The sequence below is a fragment of the Ambystoma mexicanum genome, chromosome 7p, assembly GCF_040938575.1.
Source record: "Ambystoma mexicanum isolate Mex_15411 chromosome 7p, UKY_AmexF1_1, whole genome shotgun sequence".
Classification (NCBI taxonomy): domain Eukaryota; kingdom Metazoa; phylum Chordata; class Amphibia; order Caudata; family Ambystomatidae; genus Ambystoma; species Ambystoma mexicanum.
Window position 1 is genome coordinate 350,948,700 of NC_090939.1, and position 23,893 is coordinate 350,972,592.

Below are 23,893 nucleotides of genomic sequence, written 5' to 3' on the forward strand. Positions count from 1 at the left end.
GCATTATTCGGGAGTTGTGATATCCAATGCACAAATGAACCGTTTCAGATGTACGGAAAAAAGCCTTACACATTTTACAAGTAATTTAAACTCAGCATTTGTTCACTCTTGACATAGTGGTGCATGGTCTGACATATCATATTATGATTTAATGCAGAAATACACACTATATAAAAAATCTAATATGCAAATTAATGGGAAAGCACATGTCTTTGACAGTCAAATTAAAAAGAAAAAGTCTTAACATCGCGCCCAAAAACGGAAAGCTTTAAATTAGAGCGGTCAACAAAGAGCAACAGCTATAATCAGAGCTAATACAACATATAGAAATTGGATGCAATCTTACTGTACAAGGTTAATTCAAAGAGACGGTGAACATATGTTGAACCTGATGAAAAATAAAAACACTGCACACACGTGGTTGGTATTGAATCAGGCAATAGTTACTTCCCAATTGATGACACAAGTACATAGTGTCCCTGAAGCAATCTGGATTAAACATTTCACTAAGATATATGCAGATCCTTTGACTGGTTCATACCAACAAACATCTGAAGAAAAGACTTTCTTTCACCTCGATATAGTGAAGGTGGACATATTGTATTTTATTAATATTAACTATACCCAATGCATTCCTCCTACATGGAAACATTCTATCATTGTTCCTCTATTTAAAAAAGGAGACTCTCGCCAGCCCGAAAGCTATAGACCGATTGCCTTGCTAGACACCCCAGGCAAAGTATATTGTCGTATTATACTACAAGAACTTAAAGAGTGGACGCGATGTGAGCTAAAACGTGACCCTTTTCAATCTGGGTTTGTAAGTGGGCTGGGCACGGCCCTAAACATGATGACACTTAATCTACTCAAAGCTAAATATCTTGACCAGAACCAAAAGCTATATCTGGCATTTGTAGACTTTCGCATTGCATTCGATTCTGTTGATCGACAATTACTTTTTGCAAAATTGCAACGCTGTGGGTGTCCCTCATCTCTCCTTACTTTAATTAAACGTTTACATTCTAATAATGCCATACAAGTAAGGTTGACGCTTGATGGTCTACTATGTGCCACAATTCCAACTGAGCGTGGATTGAAACAAGGGTGTATATTAGCCTCCACTTTGTTTAACCTCTCTTTGCTGGATATAGGTCACAAGTTTGAAGATACCATCTCAGACGCTCCAAAATTGGGAAATCAAAAAATCATGTGGCTACTCTATGCTGATGACCTGGTTTTATTATCATTAACACCCACATGCCTCCAAAATCTTTTAAATAAATTGCATGAGTATGTCGCAGAGAACAATTTGACTATGAATCATGAAAAAACTCAAGCTATCTGTCATAAGAATCGAACAACTAAGTTATTGAACTATCATTGGACCTTATAGTATAAAGCATGATCGGTTGTCTCAGAATATAAATATTTGGGACTGCCATTCACTGATTCAAACAGTGATATTATCCACCTAACAACATTGTATGCCAACCTTCGGACATTAACCTCGCAGGCCAAGATACTCTTATATAAATATGGCAAATTTACATCTACCCATATTATGACCTTCTACCAACAAAAAGTTGTACCGATAATCTCATACGGACTAGAAACAGTGACTCCAAAAGCCAGAAAGTACTGGGACTGTATGGAAGCAAAGTTTTGGAAATCCGTACCAGGCCTTCCAAAGCGTACACCCTTGCCTCTTCTGCGATATGAGGTAGGTGCCATTTCTCTTTACACTCAAGTATTTTGGAAATTGATTAGTCTATATCGAAAATGCCTTATGGGAGCAAAGACCCAACACTATTTTGGGAATGCTTGCTAATTATGTACTTACATCATCATCTAGATTTCCAAAGGTGTGGACTAATTGTGTTCTTGAAGCTTTGTGTAATGCAGGTATATCAATAGCTCTCCTTTTACTGAATCCAACAAAGGCAAACATGTATTTATATCGTTTTGATTGGATATTTACATGCACCCAATGTCAACAATATGTAGATTGCGAGGCAATGATGTTTTCTCACAAGAAATTTAGTACGATGCAATGTTACTTAATTCAATGTCCTTCAAAATTTGTGAGATTACAAATGCTCCGCATTCATTTAAATTTGTGTTTAACCAAGCAGGTATTGGTAAGAAGAAAAATGATTCCAGAACATCAAATTGCATGTCGTCATTTTAATGAGCAAATTGAAACTCTTTTTCATCTTGTAATTCATTGCCCAGCTTTGACAACTATTAGGAATCTGTATTTTAGCAAACATTGCCAATTTTTATGTTATCGTTCGGAAGATGAAATTTGAAAATGTTTAGTATGTTCAACAAAAACGACTATACAGATAGCACTGGTACAGTTTGTTAACATTGCCATACAATCTGAGGCACATTAGAATTAATAGAGCAATACGCTCTGTGAAACAATCTGTTCTGGAATGTAATGTGTAAATCTGCCTATATTTTATTTGTTGTCATTTTCTTTTGAATGTAAGTGAAATTAGTTTTATGAATTGTATATTAATCTTTGTATTTGTAAAAATTGAACAATGTATTATTTTTAACTTTTCTTTTCTAAATTGCACACATTTGTATGAGTTAACATGTAAACATATGAAATTTAATTTGTATGAAAAAAAACTATTTGAAAGGTTGAATAATTCAGCCAACCAAATAATTTTAAAAAATACATTTTCTGTACAATAATCCATTGTTAAGTGGATAATATAGCACAGCATTTTATCTGTGTGTGCTATTTTAGTGTGTTTAGGTGTTGTCTTATTTAGAGTTGTGAAGGTTGGTTTACTTGGGTTTTTATTTTGTAGAAAATATATGTGTACCCATGGCTACAGGTAAGGTTTGGAACTGAATTGATTATTTGTGGCTACTAGTGATGCTGAGCAGGGTTTTGTATGTGTTTCATTGTTTCTAATTGGCTGGTATTCATGTTGTAAATGTGTACTTCATTGTGACAGGTTGCAGTGAATATTTTTTTTTAAATATAGTGCTCTTTTTCTGGTTTTGATTTTGGAAAGTATGAAACTCACCATTTTGTCCACTGTTCTCATTTTGACTGCAAAACTCATGTTCATGTTTCCTGTGATAAAATATGATTGGCATTAATCAGTTGTTTGTCATTGCTTTGTTGAACGTTTGATTTGATACTATGTTGATAATGGGGTTGTGTTGTTTTCCCTTTCTTTACTGTATTTATTAACAATGAAGTGGTCCTGCTATATATGTAGAAAATGGGTGGGAGTCATTATTGGAAGTTGTTTATTAGAAAGAAAAATAATTTTAATGAGGTGCATGATATAGAATCATGAAGTATATTTGTTTCATTAAAAATAAAAGAATGATTACAGAGCAGAAGAAATGAGATTTACAGGCCGATTCATGGAATCAATGTGCGCCGAAAATGGCAGCGCAAGCGTGAAAATCGCAGCGCAAGCGTGCCAAAGCCACGCACATCGATTCATGGAAGTCAGTGCATGTGTAAATCCTGGTATGTGCGCTAAAATCGTGGGTGGCGCACGCGGGTGCACATGTCATCAAACGGCGTGTGCTAGGCGCACAGCGAAAGCGCACAAAGCGCAGCGCACACAACAAAAGTGGGCAGAACATGGGGCATAACACGCCGAATGGGGAACAACGCGTGAAAATGTGGCCGTTACGGGGGAAGTACAGGAGGTAAATGCTCGCAACGCCCACATGCACACCTACAAAACGTATTCATGGAATCGAACAGGGGAAACGCGTGCGCCAAAAAAGACGCGCTAAGCCGGAAACACGTACGCCAGCAGGAAGCAGGCGTACGCAGCCCTGCGCAGCATAAAAGTGCATGCAAACAACAAGCAAGCTCAGACACTACGATGAATATACCGTTTCACGCAGAAGTGGTCGTGGGACACCGCAGGAGGAGGAGGATAGCCAGGCCCCACATTTTTTCACCCAGGACCAGCCTTTTTGGGATGCCTGATGACCAGGTGTATGGGAGGTACAGGTTTCCACAACACATAATACTCGACCTGGTGAGTGAGTGGGAGGATGACCTCACATCCCACCCTGTGCTCCCAAGCACTGAGCCCCTTGGAAAAGGTGCTCAATGTACTGCACTTCTTGGCTACTGGTTCATTTCAGCGGACAAGTGCCATAGTGGGGGGGTGTCACAGGCCACGCAGTCACACTGGCTACACCAGGTGTTGGCCATCATGACTGCACACTCCTCAGTCCGCAGACACATATACATGCCCTGAACACCCTCAGAAAGGCAGGCTGCCGTCCAGGACTTTTACGGGGTGGCACACTTCCCCAAAGTGCTAGGTGCCATTGATTGCACCCATGTGGCTCTACATCCTCCCAGGGCAACTGAGCACATCTATACAAACCACAAGCACTGGCATTCCATCAACGTGCAGGTAGTATGTGATGCCAAGGGAATCATCACCTCAGTATATGCCAACTAGCCAGGGTCCACCCATGATAGTTTCATTTTCAGAATGTCACCCCTAAACCGGGACCTAGAAGCTGGGCAGCATGGTGATACATGGCTGAGTGGTGAGTATAAATGCCTCTGCGCATGCATGCATGTCAGATACTGAGTAATGTGACAACCCCACTAATGATACCCATCATCACCTCCCCAGGGAACAGTGCCTACCCTCTGAGCACCCACATGATGATGCCAATTCGGAACCCCACCACACCACCTGAGGTTAGATACAACACAGCCCATATTGCAAACCGGGGCATAGTGGAGCGCACATTCGGAGTGCTCAAGTCACGCTTTCGCTCCCTTGACCGCTCTGGTGGGCAGCTGCTATACGCGCCCCCAGTAGTGTGCAGGATGATAGTGGCAACATGTGTCCTGTATAACGATGCAACCCGCCGGGGCCTGCAGGTGGACATGGTGGTGCCTCCACATCCCCAACCACATGCACGGCCGCTGCGCATGGGAGGTGAAAGGGCATGTGGTGAGGCAGCCCGTACCCAGCTGGTGGCTAATTACTTCACCTAAAATCCTACCCCTGTGGAGTGCACACAGCCCTGGCACATACCAGCTGACAATCAATGATGATGACATAAGGGACAGTCAACTGTCACAACCATACCAGCCTGAGATTGGTCAACTGGACGTGTTACATTGTGTGCATCCCTACCTACTTAAAGACAACCAATGCTGTGTCACAAAAATACACACATTAATGCAACATGACTGACTACCCCCTTGCAAAATACAACATGAAAATAGTGCCATGTCACCCAACCCCTCCCCATCTCAGCTACGCAACACACCATGGCATGTCATGCAATGTGAAAGCAACCACATGAATGCACAACACATGAAACAAGTGCACTGTTCCAAATGTAAAAAGGCCACAGACAATATGCTCCCAGTAATCAATAAGAAACAGCACACATGAACAAATACTTACCAGCAACACAAAACAGCAACACAGGATGAAACAGTGGCAAAATATGACAGTACAAAATCAAAGTAGTGCAAGTCTCACAACCTGACTAAGCCAGCACATCCACCCCTTCCAACTACAGAGTGTTGCTGTCAGGCAAATTTGTCAGTGTACTGCATAAAACATGAACTGCATCTGCAAAGGAGACGGCCTTGTGAAGACATGAAGAAGGTACATGTGAATAAGGAGAAAGACATGGATGCACAAGGACATATCAATACACCATGCAATGTTCAATCCAACAACAATCCCCACTAGGGATCTACACACAGTTTTGACTACAGACTGCCCACACAGCTCATGGGAGCCCAATGTCACTGTGTAAGTTAGTGTCACTTGGTCACACCCTTTGCAAGCCCATGGAAACGGGAAGCAGGAGGGGTGTGTGTGTCAGGAACCCAAGAATCGAACCCAAAGACAGGACAAGCCTGCATGTGCCCAGCTGGAATACACAGTGGATGCACACAGGAGCCACACAAGGCAACACACTGTTAAAAAAAAATAAAGAATACAACAATCAAAAATGGCCATGTGTGGACCAGGGAGGGGGGAGGGGCACACAGGAGGTTCGAGGACGGACAGGGTGCACCCCAACACCCACCTGCATGGATGTTGAGAAAAATAAAATACCTCCATGGGTTCATGGCCTGCACGGCTACGCTACTGTGGAAGAACTGCTGTCACTCTCTTCACCCTCTGCTGCTACATCATGAGGTGGCCGTGCTATGGGAGGCAGCCCACGCAAAGCCCTGGTATGGTCCTCCATGGCAGCAAGCATGCGGGTGTGGAAGGTTTCGTTCTGGAGGATGATGGTACGGAGATCCCCATGCAGCACCTCACGGGTAGCCCGCATTTCTACCTGCATGGCCTCGCGTGATGCCCAGATCTCCGCACAGGTTGCCTGGAACTCTACTGAGAGTGAACGTGTGAGCTGCTCCAGCTGCTGTTCTGACCTAAAATTCCCCCTTGATCTGCTGGCCCAGGAACAGGAGCTAATGCTGTGGAGTGTGACCCTGCATCCGTAACCGCCAAATGCGGAGTTACCAACACTGACATCCCCATAGAGGGGTCTACCCCCGGTGCAGGTGGGTTGGACAGAACAGCATCCCTGCCAGAAACACTCACCTGCGACGGCACATATGTCTCACTGTCCGATTCAGCACCTGAATCATAGAGGTCTGGGGAGGTGCACCCAGAGACAACTGTGGACAGTATGGTCTGCGGGTGGATTGGGTTTTCACCCACCACCACCCCACGTCCTCCACTGGTGCCCGGTTGTGGCTGAGATTCCTCCTGGGTCTGCACCATCTCCTCCACCTCAACAGCATCAAGTGCGTTATCACCTGCAAAAACATGAAAGACAACTAATGGAAACAGTCATGAGCACCATAGCACATACATAGGCCTGACAAGCGAGAGATCCAGTACATGAATTACACATGTCCCACATGACTATAACCCTGGCATGCATGCACTGTAAATGAGTTGGAAGGGGAGGCAAAAAGCAGACACTGAGGACTCCAAGATGGAAAAGCAACAGATTTGCTGCATGCTGTATAGCACTGGCATCACACATTAGCCTGTGAGTGGCATGTCCAATACACATACATGACACATGCCAGCACACAGATGGCACGCAGCATAGCCATGGTACATTTGACAAGTACAGCCATATGTTAGTGAATGAGTACTGTCACCCATCTATGTGAGATGGACATGATGAGATGAAAAATGCAAAATAGTGTGACAAAATATGCATGTGCCACACACTGCAACACATCCAGTGTTCAATGATACAGTGATGGCAGGCAGATGGATACATCAATGGTTGGTCACTTCAACATGACAGGAGACAACAGTCATGTTCCACATTCAAACAGGGTTCAAAAATAAATGTGAGCTGGCCCTTACTCAATCAGCCTGAATGGTCAAATCATTCCCATAACAAGGTAATAAATGTGGGCCATTGTGGGGTATAATCTATGACAGAAGCATGACACATATGTGGCATTAGGGCAGAAAAATGCATTGTAAAAATGAGAGGATTGAAACAATCAGGCTGAATGAACACTGACAATTTCGAACAATGTTGTTGCAAGATGACAGTTCAAGGGCAACTGCAGTAATGTGGTGACCCATACCACTCATGAGTACACACCGTCACCTGGCACTCAATCAGAACACATCACCCAAGCAACATACACATGGATTACACACACGTGCATGGGCACCCACAGGACAATTCTTCATAATCTGGTAGGTCTCCCATTCCTTGGATCTGTTACTCTGTGACAAAGGTTCAAGCAACAGACTCATGTTCAGGGGGATGGTCATCCTCTGGTGGAGACCCACCGCCAGTCACCAGAGTAGAGGCATGATTGGAAGCCAGCTTTTTCTTTGCTCTGCATTTCAGGTCATTCCACCGCTTGTAGCAATCATCAGCTGTGTGCCTCACAAATCCAAGGGCACTAATGTGGTCCGTGATGGTCTGCCAGTGGGCCCTACGTTGAGCAGGCGTAGTCTTGCAGCCTGCAGTCACCACCATTTTGCAGCTATGTGCCAACACATAGGCCACGGGTGTATCAAGTTCGGCATCATTGAAGCTAGGCTTCCTTGACGTGCCATAGTGTGTAGCCGCGACTGTTGTTCCAGCCTGTAGTGCAAGAGCACCCTTCTTCTTCTTGGAAGGTGGTGCGGATCCTGAGTGGCTTACGCCGCTCTGTTCAGTAGGGGCAGAAGCGCAGATGGACTGGGTACTTGAAGCCCGTAAAGGCACAATGACCAAAGGTCTTGGTGCAGGCATTGGCTGCAGGTCGATGTTGGTAGTGCCAACATCGGTGTGATGGACCTGGACCGACACTGTACCGGCTCGGAGACTCGGAGCTGGGGTGGATTGAGCTGCAGCTGCCCCTGCAGCCTCCTCACCCTGACTACTTGGGGCAGCAGATGACATTGCTGCCCCAGATCCACGTGACCTGGTGACAGGAACTTTCACCGCCACACGTGGCTTAGACTTGGTGACCTGGAAGTCAGCCTGGGAGTCATCCTGTGCCGGTTCAGTTGACAAAATGGGCCGGTTCAACAAGGGCTGAGCTGGGATGGTGTCAGCTACATTTCCCACAACCATTGGGGGGGCATAGGTGGCCCCGATTGGTCCTCCACACACTGGGCTCTAAGGGCACCCTGCAAATCCTGGCCACGTCCCCTACGGTGCCCACCACTCCAACCTCTTTGACTTCGGGCACCTTTGCCTTACTTAATGCTTGGTCGCCTCCCAACCATGGCACTGATGTTGTTGTGCGTATGGGAGTTGCAGTAAACAATTGTCCTGGGCAATTGGGGTGAAAGGGGTAGGGTACTAGATGGAATTCGTACCCTAGTGCTCTAGCAAGGCTGTCTGTGACCCCTGGGGGAAGATGACAGGTCATGCAACGCACAGGCACCCCAAAAGCAAAAGTACACGTGCACGCAACCCCTGGTAGACCACGTGAGTGGAAAAATGAACCCGCACTACGCTGTGGCACCCAGAAACACAAAAATAAGCATACACGTGTTACATGCAAGCCTACAATTACCTCTGAAGGGGTACGCGACACACGGGGCCAACCACAGTTGGAAAATACATGCGCAACTCACCGTCTGCCTCGAAAAAGAATGTGAAAAAGACGCACGTGTGCGCGTTGGCAACACCCCCGTCAAAAGAAGAAAAGAACGCAGTCTGAGAAAACAGGGAGTATGAACTGGAAACATTGTGAAGTAATCGTGTGTGAACCGACAAGCAGTACAAGAATCACCCGCTCACTCTCCACAAAAAGCACGTACAAGAAAGTAGCGTCATACTCGAACCTTTTAAGCCGGCCCACACGTGCAATGTCACTTATGCGCTTACGCGCTAAGGCCCTTTCCTCCAATAGCACGGTGATGTGCAGTTTTCTCACATGCTAATTCACTATGCACCCATGATGTGGGGAACGCCCGCGCTTAACGTCACTTATGCCCTTACGCGCTAAGGGCCTTTCCTCCAATTTCACGCTGATGTGCACTTTTTTCACATGCCAAATCACTCCGTATCAAGCTGGCCACTCAACAACACATGGAAGACCACGCTCCTGCCCAGAAGGCCATATTCCCGTCCCCCATTTCCCCGAGCACGCTCCCACCTGCCATCTGCTGCTGCCTGCCTGCCTGCTGCTCACATGCCCTGCTATTTGTTGCCTGCACGTCAGCCAGGGGTGCAGTGGCTGTGACCACCCCTGCTGGAACTGAAGACTCCTGACTGGGATACCATCGCTCCACAACCCAGCCCCAGGGCCCAGTTGCCCACCCACACCTGCCTCTGGGGTTGCCATGTCGGACACTACACCATCTGGCACCACTGGCAACCCCCAGGCAGAGAGGCAGAGGGCCACCAGCTTCAGTGCCAGGGAAGTTGGTGTCCTGGTGGAGCAAGTCCTGGGGCAGTATGATGCCCTCTTTGGAAGTTCACGTGCCGAAAATGAAGGACGGAAGAGGATCTGGATGGACATCGTGAATGCCATCAACGAGGCGGGGGCGGCAGTCCGCGAGATCAACATGTCCGGAAGCGCTGGCAGGACTTCAGGTCCAGGACCTCAACAAGGCCCGGCGCCTCTTGAAGGCAGCGGATGCCAAGGGGTGCCGGGACCACCTGACCGACAACCAGATGAGGGTCCTGGAACGCATACACCCAGAGCTCCACGTCCAGGTCCCTGAGGGGCAGACCCATCTGGAGTCGAGCGGTAAGTGTACATGCATTTTGATCGGATGCTGTGCGTGTTGTGGTGTACCAGGAGTGTGCAGGTTGCACATATGTCTTTGTAGGGACATGTATGGATGCGTATGTACAAGGACGTGAACCTGCCACATGTGATTCCTATCAAGTGTGAGACACATCGATGGTGTATGTGTTGGTAAGCATGCTGTGCAAATGTATGTGTGGGTGCACACATGTAATGAATTATGAGTATGTACTGTGGCATGGTCGTGGTGTCACACATGGATGCTGGTTCATGCTGCATGTATCTGCACTATGCACATGTGCATGTGGGTGTATTTGACAAGTGTGCTACTGTGATGCAACATGGATGCATGTGACACTGAAATGTAGAAGGCTGAATGTGAGATGTGACATGGACGGAGATCTCTTCCCTGCAACAGTTGGTGGAGATGTAAACATGCATATAAGTCTGGTGGCGTGTGTGCATGTGTTGTGCACTCCCCGTGTTTCATGTGACATTAGGCTCACCTTTGGCTGCTCGTGCTGTTGTTTGTGTATGGATGGTGCTGCATGGTGCAATATTGCTGTTGATTTGCTCAAGTGTGTGAGTTGAAATGACATGTGTGTTGGGGAGTGTGATGCCATGCCTGTAGTTTTACACTGCCACTCATGTGCAACTGTCATGTGTGTATCAGTCCATTGTACAGTGCCCGGATGCCTGTGTTCTATCTCTCCCTGTCTTCAGCGTCAACTGATGAAGAGGGCGGAGAGGGTGCTGTGGGCAAAGCGGCAGGGATCGCACCACCAGCCGGAGATGCAAGGCCCGGCTCCCCTTCCACGTTGTCATCTCGTCGGGGAGTGAGGAGTCTGGTGCCGCATCCCAGGCTGCAGCTGCTGAGGGTATGTCCAAGAGGCAGAGGTCGGAGGTGGACTCCTATCGGCAGCAGAACGGGCAGCTGAGACCCCACAGGGTCAGATGGAGGAAGATGGCATGGAGTCATCCAGGTTGGTGAGGGGTTTGGTGGAGGAGGAGGCCTTGGAAGGGACACACACGGGGTCTGGAGGTGGGGTTTCCACTGGTGCTAGTGGTGCAGTGCAGGGGAAAGGACAGGAGGCAGCACAGGCCGCTGCAGAGGTGCCTTTGTGTAGTCCTGTCCCCGATCCTGTCACTGCATCATCCTGCACCAGCAGGGATGCGTACGTCCAGATCCGTTTTCGGGAGGGGATGAGCGCACCACAACTGGCCTTCCTCTCCCTGCGAACGTGGCAATCTGGGACCGGGTTCAGCCTGTCCTGCCTGCGATGGCATTGCGTAAAACGGGGCATGCGAGGTGACCTGCAGTGTTTTAGTGAAGACACTGCACATCATCTCGGATGCCTCGTTGATTGCGTTGACCTACTGGGATGGGTCAGCAGGGCTGGATTCCTTCGTATGCTGGACCTTATTCCGACCTCCTCCTCACCTGAACCCCCTATGTGCCAGTTGTCCTCCATGCCATCTTCTCACCCATGTTTCACCTGGGTACCCTGTGGAGCTGCCTCTGACCCAGCGGCCAGGCTGGTGGAGGACACATCCCTGCCACAGTCGGGAGTCGGACGTCCAGCAGGGGTGGCCACCACAACAACTGAAACCCCAGCCGGAGGAGGATGCGCAGGCAGCAAGAGCCAGGGCACAGGCACAGCAGCAGCAACAAGGTGGGAGCGATGATGGCTCGGGGCCATCAACATTGGAGGGGCAGGCATCGGCCCGAGGGCAGGAGGACCCAGGATTGGAAGTGCCTTGCATGTGGCAGCGGTTGGGCCAGGCCATAGGTGCGGAGCGGCGGTGGGCAGGAAAGGCACGGCTCACAATTGTCAGGGTGGAGAACTCCATGTGGAGGGCACTGAGGCGGGCCGAGTGCCTCGAGGCTATTCGCAGGGAGTTGGAGTCCAACATGGCATCGTCCCTGCGAACCCTCAGGGCCATGGTAGAGGACCGACTCCAGGACATTGAGCAGGAGTTCGATGATGCCCTGGCCGGGACATCGGAAAGTGAGCTGTCGGACTAGCTCGCCGCCATTGCAAATAGTTTTTAGTGTTAGGTTTCATTGTCGTTTAGCTTTATTTTGGGGTGATTGGACTATGCCCCACACTTTTGTATATAGTTATTTCTTAGGTAGTTTCTTTGATAGGTTTCAGTTCTTTTGTTGGGCGCATGGACCCTTTGAAAATTGCTTGTACATAGTTGGACATTGGATGAATGTGTACATTTTCTTTGGATTTCACCATGGAGCAATGGATTTTTATTTTTACGTTTCCTTTGGATTTGTTTTGGTGGACAGAGAGTTTGGACCATTTTTCTTTAGGATTTCTTTGGATTGAATCTACATTTCCTTTTTCATATTTTTGGACATGCATTTCTTTTCATGTTTGTATTATTTTTTTGGCTTTCATTTCATTGCATCGATTTTGTTCATAATACATTTTGATATTTTAATTCCATGTGTGGGATTCGCTCGTTGGGTTCATGCATGTCAATATGTGGGTTTACATGATCTATGTCAAACAGTGTGTGTGTGTGACGGAAATGTGTTGATGTACATGGTTGGCTTTTGATTTGTGTCCTGACATAGGCATGTCGGTGTGGGGTGGATTGGTGAAATCATTGCATGTCAAGTCTGGGGTGGCATGCTGTGGTATTTTGGTGCACATGAGGCCCATGATTGTGCAGCTTCCTGTCATGTTGCAGGGGGACATGAGTCGGGGCCTGACCCTCAATGCTGGGTGGATCGGGGTGCTGGGGGACATGAGTCGGGCCTGCTGGCAGATGCCGCTCACTGCTGGGTAGATGGGGGTGCTGGGGGACATGAGTTGGCACCTGCTGGCAGGTGCCCCTCACTTCTGGGTGGATGGGGGTGATGGGGGACATTAGTCGGGCCTGACCCTCACTGCTGGGTGGATGGGGGTGCTGGGGGACATGAGTTGAGGCCTGCTGGCAGGTGCCCCTCACTGCTGGATGGATGGGGCAGCTGGGGGACATGAGTCGGGGCCTGACCCTCAATGCTGGGTGGATCGGGGTGCTGGGGGACATGAGTCGGGCCTGCTGGCAGATGCTGCTCACTGCTGGGTAGATGGGGGTGCTGGGGGACATGAGTTGGCACCTGCTGGCAGGTGCCCCTCACTTCTGGGTGGATGGGGGTGATGGGGGACATTAGTCGGGCCTGACCCTCACTGCTGGGTGGATGGGGGTGCTGGGGGACATGAGTTGAGGCCTGCTGGCAGGTGCCCCTCACTGCTGGGTGGATGGGGCAGCTGGGGGACATGAGTCGGGGCCTGACCCTCACTGCTGGGTGGATGGGGGTGCTGGGGGACATGAGTCAGGGCCTGACCCTCAATGCTGAGTGGATGGGGGTGCTGGGGGACATGAGTTAGGGCCTGACCCTCAATGCTGGGTAGATGGGGTACTGGGGGACATGAGTCAGGGCCTGACCCTCAATGCTGGGTGGATGAGGGTGCTGGGGGACATGAGTCGGGGCCTGCTGGCAGGTGCCCCTCACTGCTGGGTGGATGTGGGTGCTGGGGGACATGCGTCAGGGCCTGCTGGCAGGTGCCCCTCACTGCTGGGTGGATGGGGGTCCTGGGGGACATGAGTCAGGGCCTGACCCTCAATGCTGGGTGGATGGGGGTGCTGGGGGACATGAGTCAGGCCCTGAACCTCAATGCTGAGTGGATGGGGGTGCTGGGGGACATGAGTCCGGGCCTGCTGGCAGGTGCCCCTCACTGCTGGGTAGATGGGGTGCTGGGGGACATGAGTCGGGGCCTGAACCTCAATGCTGGGTGGATGGAGGTGCTGGGGGACATGAGACAGTGCCTGCTGGCAGGTGCCCCTCACTGTTAGGTGGATGGGGGTGCTGGGGGACATGAGTCTGGGCCTGCTGGCAGGTGCCCCTCACTGCTGGGTAGATGGGGTGCTGGGGGACATGAGTTGGGGCCTGAACCTCACTGCTGGGTGAATGGGGGTGCTCGGGGACATGAGTCAGGGCCTGCTGGCAGGTGCCCCTCACTGTTAGGTGGATGGGGGTGCTGGGGGACATGAGTTGAGGCCTGCTGGCAGGTGCCCCTCACTGTTGGGTGGATGGGGGTGCTGGGGGACAGGAGTCGGGGCCTGACCCTCACTGCTTGGTGGATGGGGGTGCTGGGGGACATGAGTCAGGGCCTGACCCTCAATGCTGGGTGGATGGGGGTGCTGGGGGACATGAGTCAGGGCCTGACCCTCAATGCTGGGTAGATGGGGTGCTTGGGGACATGAGTCAGGGCCTGACCCTCAATGCTGGGTGGATGGGGATGCTGGGGGACATGAGTCAGGGCCTGCTGGCAGGTGCCCCTCACTGCTGGGTGGATGGGGGTGCTGGGGGATATGAGTCCGGGTCTGACCCTCAATGCTGGGTGGATGGGGGTGCTGGGGGACATGAGTCAAGGCCTGACCCTCAATGCTGGGTGGGTGAGAGTGCTGGGGGACATGAGTCAGGGCCTGACCCTCAATGCTGGGTGGGTGAGGGTGCTGGGGGACATGAGTCGGGGCCTGCTGGCAGGTGCCCCTCACTGCTGGGTGAATGGGGGTGCTGGGGGACATGAGTCAGGGCCTGCTGGCAAGCGCCCCTCACTGCTGACCCTCACTGCTGGGTGGATGGGGGTGCTGGGGGACATGAGTCTGATCCAGGAATGGCCCATTGGCTTTGGGATTATTGCTATGCAAACTCCAATTATGTAAAAAAGAAACTGAATGTTTTTTTTCAGTGCAAATTGCCCCAATAAATGCAGTTGCAGTATATGTTTAGGACTGCTATTTTAGTCCACAAATTAGAGTTTGTAAAATGTTGGGATGGTTTATTGAAACATACGCGTGCAACAGTTTAAAATAGGAAACACTATTTTTGTTTTAATGTTCTTGTAGCTGTATTGATACAGAAGTCCTGGCACCTGTCAATGGCAGTTTACTGGGCTCACTGGTTCTTCTATGGAGTTTAGGCAAATATTTAGCATGTCCATAGTTACATGTCTGATCAATGTGAGAGTTTTAATAACAATCCTGGGGCACTATCTGATGCAGGAATGCCCCCTGTCTGTGGGTTTATTGCTATTAGATTGTGTTCCTTGAGACTAGAGTAGTAATAGTGTCTTTATTTGCTCGAAAGACAGACCAGAATCTGCAACTAAGAAAGATGTTTACCATGTAATGGGATACAAAGCATTTCCACCCTTTCAATGGTTGCTATTTAATACAGGAGGATTATCTTTCAAACTAGCACTTAATGCCTCCTGAATGGTATGGTCCATACTTGGCTGCAGCCTTGTTTTGCTTACATACGGTTTTATCTGTTAATTGTAGCAGTGAGCAGTGGTTGTGTAGAATCAACCTCTGCCCATTTAAGGTGCTACCTGCAACAGACATAGGGCCTCATCACGACTTTGGCGGTAATCCTTAAATCCGGCGGTCGCACTATTACCGCCGGATTTAAGGGTCCGCCCAATCAGGACTTCGGCAGATTTCGCCCCAGCTCTTGGCTGGGGGGGAAATCCGCCAAGGAATCACGCTATTATCGCCTGGCGGGAAATCCGCCGGCGATAAGAGCGCAAATTGTCCCCATTGAGCCCAATGGGGAATGGGGCATTCCCGAATGGGCTCAATGGGGAATGAGGAATTACATTACCGCCAAACTCGTGATCCAGCGCTATTAGCGCCGGGGAGTTCGGCGGTAGGGCTAATACCGCCGGCAGTAATACCGACAGCGTTACCGTCAAAGTCGTGATCAGGCCCAGAGTGTTGAAACACCTGTAGAACTGGAACACTGCATTTGAAGATGTATTTGAAATGTTAGATAGATTTCATTTTTTTGTGGCATTGTCTTTTCGTGTTGTTATTTTTATTATTTTACATATTCCTTCTCAGCTGGACATTCCAACATGTCTGACCATGAGAGCACCAGTAGTGTTTATCAAGTTAACATTTGGGTTCTGAATCCATTGCCACTGAGGAAGAAGGCAACGGAGGCAACAAACCTCTGAAATTGAGCTAAAGCCACCTTAACTTCACACCCCATGTTGCGCATCCTAGTAATCACAATGATGACATCACAAAACACATCACTGATGACATCACTAATTACATGTTGTATGGGAAGACTAATGACATTGGAAATTACATCACTGATGCCATCACTGGTGACAACACTAATTACATTGTATATAACTGATTACATCAATAATGGAATTAGACATAACATAATTTATAAGTTAGCTCATGATAACTTTGATTGCTGTATTAACAATTTAGGCTGTGGACTTGGCAGTGACAAAAGCTGGGGTCACTGTCAACACCAAACGCCACAGCTAGTGGTTGGTTAGTGTTCAAAAATACCAATGTGAATGGTTAAAAGCCATACCTGTAGTCAGTGGCCATGGCTAAAGGCCATAGCCAGTGCCCATTAATATGTTAGAATATACAGTAGGCACAGCCAAAGGCTGTGGATACTAACTAGTACTGTGGTGAAGGCCATGGCTAGTTCTAGTTTACGGTTAGTGTATATAATATACAATGGGCACAGCCGAATGTCATAGCTAGTTACTAGTAAGTGTTGTATAATACACAGTGGGCAGTTATTGCATTTTATTATTTTAGAATATACAGTGGACATAGCCAAATGATGTACAAACTGCCGAAGGTCACAAGCCATGGCTAGTGGCTCATTTGTATATTATAATATATTCTGGGCAAGCCAAAGATGGTGGCCAGTGGAAAGTATTGTACTAACGTCCATGACTGGTGCCTGGCCAGTGCACAAAATATACAGTGGACACGGTTGAAAGCTGTATACAGCAGTAAAGGTCAAAATCCTTGGTTGGTAGCCTGTTTGTGTTTTAAAATATTCAGTGCACATAGGTGAAAGTTGTGACCACTGTCCATAACTGAAGGCCATGACTAGTACCCATTCATTTGATAAAAAATATATTTGGCCATGCACACTGGCCATGCCTGAAGGTCATGCTTAATGTTAGTTACTGTTGTGATGTAATTAGGGATGTCATCAGTGATGTCATTTGTGATGTCTTCATTGTGGTCATAGGAATGAATGTGGCTTTAGCAGAATTTCAGAGGTTTTGTTAATGTCCCTGCGAGATTTTTCTTTGAATAAATATACCACCTACAATTCTTTTTGTTGATTTTGTAAGAAGAAAATACTGCAAACCCTACGCTGTTGCTTTTGATGAAACCATTGAGTCTGGTGTTGCAGAAGAAAGCTAATTATAGCTAATTGGAGGATGCAGTGCTTGTTGGGTTTGCAGAGCGGTTACATCACTGCATACTGAGCAAAATATGGGGGCAAAATTTCAAAACACAAGTCACTGGTTGTGACATATTGTGGTTATTGTCTCTGCTGCTTACATACTTATATATGATATCCCATTATGAATAAGTGTTGCGCTGCTCGATATAATTATATGGCGAGCACTAGCTTGAGTGAAGAGAGAGAAGTGTGTTTGCTTTCATGGAATAGTAAGGGTTTCTCACACTTATTCCAGAATTATATTGTGAATCTGTTAAAGGTGGACCTGTTCTGCCTTCAAGAAACATAGATTAGGACTGCACCGCTGGTGGACGGGTAACTGTGCACTTGCTGCCAGCCTATATGTGGAGTCATGATGACCTTCAGTGGGGCTATTGGTAGAGGTTTCTAACATAATTCGGATTAAATTGTTAGTATTTTCACAGCCTAAGCTGTTTGTACAATCCATAGAACTCCATTTGAATCAAACTTTATTTCCTTATAAGGATGCTTCATTTTTGTTAAATTTATACTGGTATCCCCTGAAGATCACCCAAAACTCTTTTTTAGAATCGATTAAGGAAATCTTGTTCTGTTGGCAAGCCCATCGTTTGGGTCACTAAATAATTGTTTGCAGTGATCTAAACTGTAGATGCATAATGGTGTTGACGGATAAAAAAAAACTACACCCGTAGACAAGGCTGCATGGAATAGAGGATAAAAGTGGTCATCATTGGGGTCTGTGTCTACTGAATGCAACATGAAGGGGGACAAGTGTGCACATCATATGTGGTCCAGGGGGTTGCAAAAAAATATCTTAGACAATTGTATTCTTTCTGAGGAGCTATTTATGGAAGCTCAAGAGATGATAGTTCAAAAAACAACTGTTAGCGACCATTTCCACTTAAAAGTGACTTGGGGTATGAAAATAAGAAACTCAATCCAGAAGAGATACTGTGTTCCTTAGGAGGTAAACTCTGGTGTGAACAGGGTTGCATGGAATGAGCATAATATACATTTAACCTAATACTCTTGTCAACCTACCAAGAGTTTGCAACAGGAGGTATCACATACCACGGTGATTACCAATGAATGTTGGATGACATTTATGAGAATCTACGGAGGGGGTTTAAGTCAAGAGTTATACACAGCCATGTTTAAGGATAAGGAAATAGTAAAAAGGAAATGGGAGCTGGGCAGGGTTTTAAGATTGCTTAAGCCTGAAGAATGGTTGTTAATGTGGTTTTCATATGATGTGCCAAAAAAGCATATAAAAACTGATTAGTCCATCCTAAGCGCCATTTACTCTTGGAAGACAGCAAAACATGCTCTTGATATTGGCAGGGAAAAACACAAGGACATTTTGAAATATTGTGAAAACGAATGAAAGTTTGCAGTCTAGTCTACACATGAATCTGATTACTGAAGAGTGTTGGTTAGACCATTAGAGAGTGAGGTGCCCTCTGTGTTAGAAAGATTGTCTATGTCAGCTGGTCCCTGGAGTGGGTCATCAATGACTTGGTATACCTTATTATGAGCAGCAACAATTCTTAAGCTCCTGGCCTGGACAAATTCACCAATATTGTACTAAAAGGGAAACCTCTCATCTGGGTGCAGTTTCTTCACAAAATTGTCTACACAGTTGTTAGGGAAATACAATTCCCACCCTCTTGGTTAACCTCAATAGTAATCCCAATTTACAAGAAGGTATCACGTACTGTGCCAGATAATTACAGCCAATGTCTCTATTGGATATTCCCTCAAAAATATTTGTAGGCATTGTGCTAAGGGAGCTGGGCAGCCGGGTCAGGAAAAGTACGAGGTTAGATGTCTATCAAAATGGTTTCTGTAAAGGTGCAAGAATGGAGTCACTGGGTTTATTTTGCATCCTAAAAATGGAGGCCTTGGAACTATCAAAAACACTTTGTGTTGCTTTAATTGACTTGTCCATGGCTTTTGACAGAGTTCCCAAAAAACAGTTATTGTATATGTTAGATGCTTGGAGCTGTCCACCAGTCTAATTGGCCATTTCTGTTGGTCTGAATTCTAATATTCCTTATGTGTAAGACTGGACAGGCAAGGACGTCCGACTTAAACAGAAAAAAAAACTGTCAGAGGGGTAAAAAAGGCTGTATATTGGCACTACTCCATTGTAAATGTTTCATTTTGTACATATGAGAGGCATTTGGCGATATACAATGTTTTCACCAAAGGTAGTTAAGAAACATGTCAATAATTAACTCTATGCAGACGACATGTCTTTAATGGATTGTACCCCTATAAGGTTTGAACACCAGTTGGCAGCCCTACAGTCTTTCACAACAAAGATTAACCTTCAGATCAATGTTGAAAAACTAAGGTATTCGTTTTTAGACCTCCTAAAAATCTGTCTCAAACTGTGTTTTGATGGACGCTGAACAATGACCCCATTGAACAAGTTAAACATTTCCTGTATTTAGGTGTCTATTTATTTAGGAGTAACAATGTGGAAGAATTACAAAGCAATGGTTGCAGGTGCTGGCAGCCCAGGCAGCACATGTGAACACAAAATATGGCTACTTTTCCTCCTTCCCAGTCAGGGAATATTACTGTAAATCCCCCAATTAATAGATGGTATGACAAATGTATTGGGCATATGCACTTAAATGATGTGAGTACAGAGCTATTACTAGACTTTCCGGTTAAAGCAAAACAAAATTTGTGGGAAAGTGACTGGATTCATAGAATTGAAGCTGTGCATGGCTACCATCTGTTCTCTGGTTTACTGTTGGATGTGAGACCTTATGGTGTACTCTCTCAGGACCTGCAACATTTCCCGGGCCAATGTTTGAGGGGTCATTGTATTCCTTTGCGATTAGACTTATTTCCAACAAAGTAATGGGTGGAAGAAGCAGGTTGGAATGAAGGTTGAGAACCTGCAGTTTTTGTCAGGGGGAGGATGTGGTGGAAACTATCTACCACGTGCTGATGGAATGCATAAACTTAACATCACAGCGTGAATTACATTTACACACTTGATCAAGAACTGTAACGTCTTTTGTGGCAATCTATCTTCATAGGAAAAGCAAACAGATGGAAGTTGGCTGCTGCACAATTTTCAAGCAAAATATTTCCCTCTAAGTTTGGGAATAAGAATAAGAAATATATTGTTTGCTCTTTAAGGACTGAACAGGGAAATTAAATAATGTTTCTTACTGGTTCTTTTAATAAGGTTTTTAAACTGGATGTTTTAGGTATTTCTGGTTTTATTCATGAAGTATGCATGCAATTGTAAAATTGGAAATTGTAATGAAATGGAATGCAAGTGAAATGTTCTTATTGAATCATAACACAAAATGAATACAAAATAAAATAAATATATGATTCTATTCCCATACTAGTGGTAGCACTGCCTTTCCATCCATCCCTTTCTTTTCTTCTGACACTGAGTATTTCTGATTATCAAATTCTCAGTCAGTAGTGATACACGAGCAGCAACGATTACTCAAATCCGCAATACCTTTTTTTCATCATGTTGAACAGGAGAGAAGCACCAACGCTTACACAAGCCAAAATATTATTTGATGAACAACAAACTGTCACAAACATAGCAACTTTGAAGAATATGAATACAAGCAGTCATAATACTTGGACTTCAGTACTCAAGCAGTTAGAGAAGTTACACAAAAAAAAGAATGTCCAAGTGGTGAGAGGAACACGCCCTGCAGAATTGCTTGGATTTGGGTTGTATACCACGGGGTCTTCACATTTTGATCACGTAATCATTTGATGACCAGGACCCTGCAATGCTGGAGGAATGGGGCCAGGCTATCAACAAACGTTCAGCAAAATGTGTGACTTCTTTAGTTAAATTTGTCAAATTGGATCGAAGCAAAATTGTATTACAAATTGAAGATACAAAAAGGAAATTTGAAAAGCATTCAGACTACTGAGGCAGGAAACTAATTCAGGGCCAATATTGAAAAAACTGTTTTGGCCTATGAAGAGGACATTAAGCAGCAAAAGTAATGCACATTTTTGCGTGATAAGATTCACTATGAATCTGGCTGAGTGTACACTTTTGCCAAAAGGTTCGACTAGCTGAGACAACAGGTCAAAAGTAATAGTACATCTAATATATCATCAATGTGGGGGACGTCAGCTTCAGAATCCGATGCATCTTCAAGTGATAACGAGGTACCTCCAACAAGGATTCAAGTATGTGAATGCTCAGAAAGGAGCAAGGGGCCGTGGCAGAGGAAGAGCAAATGCTGGAATCAAGCATCAAGAAATGAAAAACTCTGAGAAGGCGATGTGGCAGGAGGCTTAGGAAATAGCAAAACAGAAAGGTTAACACTTTTTGGAAATTGAAGAAAGAAATTAATTGGGGTACCTCAAGACAAGTCGATAACTTGTCTAGACACATCCTGACTCCAGAACAAAATTAACTCTCACAGATGGACTTGAATTTTTGTCTAACGACTAATTTTGACTGTACCCGAACTAGATTGGACTTTGATCAATTTACCCAAAACTTAAAAATGACAAAAAATGTTCTTGTTAATCCTAGAAAAGAAACGTCCAGATACAGTCATCAAGGGAGGACTGATTTATCGATCACAGACTTGCCTGTTCTTATAAATATCGCTGAGTTGGCAGCTATTATGCCAGATGAGACCAACTTAGATCTTTCTGAATTTGGTATAAATACAGATGGTCCAAGGGTAGCAAGATCTGACCAAAATCAAGATTTAATCCACTTTTGTCATTTGGCTGTTTGGAAGAATTCCAAGGTCTTGTTATAGCAGGTTTGATGAAAATGAGACATATTAAATCCAGCTTGTCACATAATTTGACTATTAAACAGAAAAATACTTTGCAAGAATTATGGAATCTTCCTGATAGAGTCAATAAGCCCTTTGACAAGGGCTCCACCATCGTCCTCATGGATTGTAATGATTACATCCATGAGGCCACTAGACAACTTGGGGATCAGAGTTTTTATACAAAATTGGACTATAATCCCTTTCGCAATATTGTCAAAGACCTTTCAATTGTACTTCAAAAGCGGTCACATCTTGGTGTTTTGGACTTGGGAGTAGCACAATGTCTGTTACCCAGTGCTCTTGTCATCCCCCCTATCTATATACTTCCCAAACTGCATGGGTCACTCCATAGACCACCTGGGAGACCAATTGTTACACTTTCTGGCTCTGTTTCATTAATTGATTAGGCGTTTAAACCATTGGCCTCTACCCTGCCTTCCTACATGCGGGACACCAAGGATTTTTTGTACCAGGTAAATTATATACCATGGGAAGAGGGCATGCTCTTGGCCACTCTTGATGTTGTATCAATATACACGTCCAATGACCATTATATTGGACTAGCAGTATGTACATCTTTTTTCAACACAAGGTCTTTCAATTAACTTCATCATACTGAGATGATTATTGAAATTATACATTTTTGTTTGAATCACAATGATTTTCTTTTTGATGGCTCTTTCTACCACCAGGTCATGGGCACTGCAATGGGGGCTACTTTTCCCCCTGTGTATGCCAACCTGTCCATGCGGTGGTGGGAACATAACGCAGTGTAGATCCTAGCCAACGAGTTGTCTACTGAAAAGCTTTCTTGTTGGCTCTACTAAATGTAAAGGTAATGAAAGGGATGAATGGCTTGGGCACTGCTGTATTCTGCAAGCCCAACAGTTCAAATCGTCCTTTGTTGGCAGCAAGTAATCATCCCAGGTCCTGTATTAACAGTATACAGTATACCTTATGGCAAATTGGTCTACTTTCACCACAACTGTTCAGAGCTGTCTGATTTTGATATCCAGAGTGCCGGCACTGCCTCATGATTTGTCTCTACGGGTTACTGCAAGAAAATTGTGGAACATGCTTTTTTAAATGCACGTAGCCTTGATCGAGTTTCATCGAGGACAGTACTAGTGAATCCAGTGATGTAATCCAACATTTCTTCAAACATGGCCTTTTTTTCTAATAGGATCTGTGATTTTATTTCTAAGCATTGAGATGTGATGTGTGCAGATAAGGATCTTGGCAGGGTTCTTCCAGCCAGCCCCTGTTTTTCCTTCTCACAGAGAAATGTCTTTCATAGACAAACCTGTGTCTTCTGTCCTTCCTCCTAAATCATCTAAATTGTTAGCACACAATATATATGGGTGTCTCAAATATAAAAGATGTAAGGTGTGTGATTATGTTACATCAATGTCCTCCTTCAAACATCATGTCATAGCAACTACTTTCTTGATTTGTAGCAACATAAATTGCAATACTGATTTTGGTATATGTTCTTAGCTGTTCCTGTTCAAAATGGTACGTTGGTAGTACTACAAATAGGTTGAAACTTAGGAACTTACAACATGTCCGGACATTTGA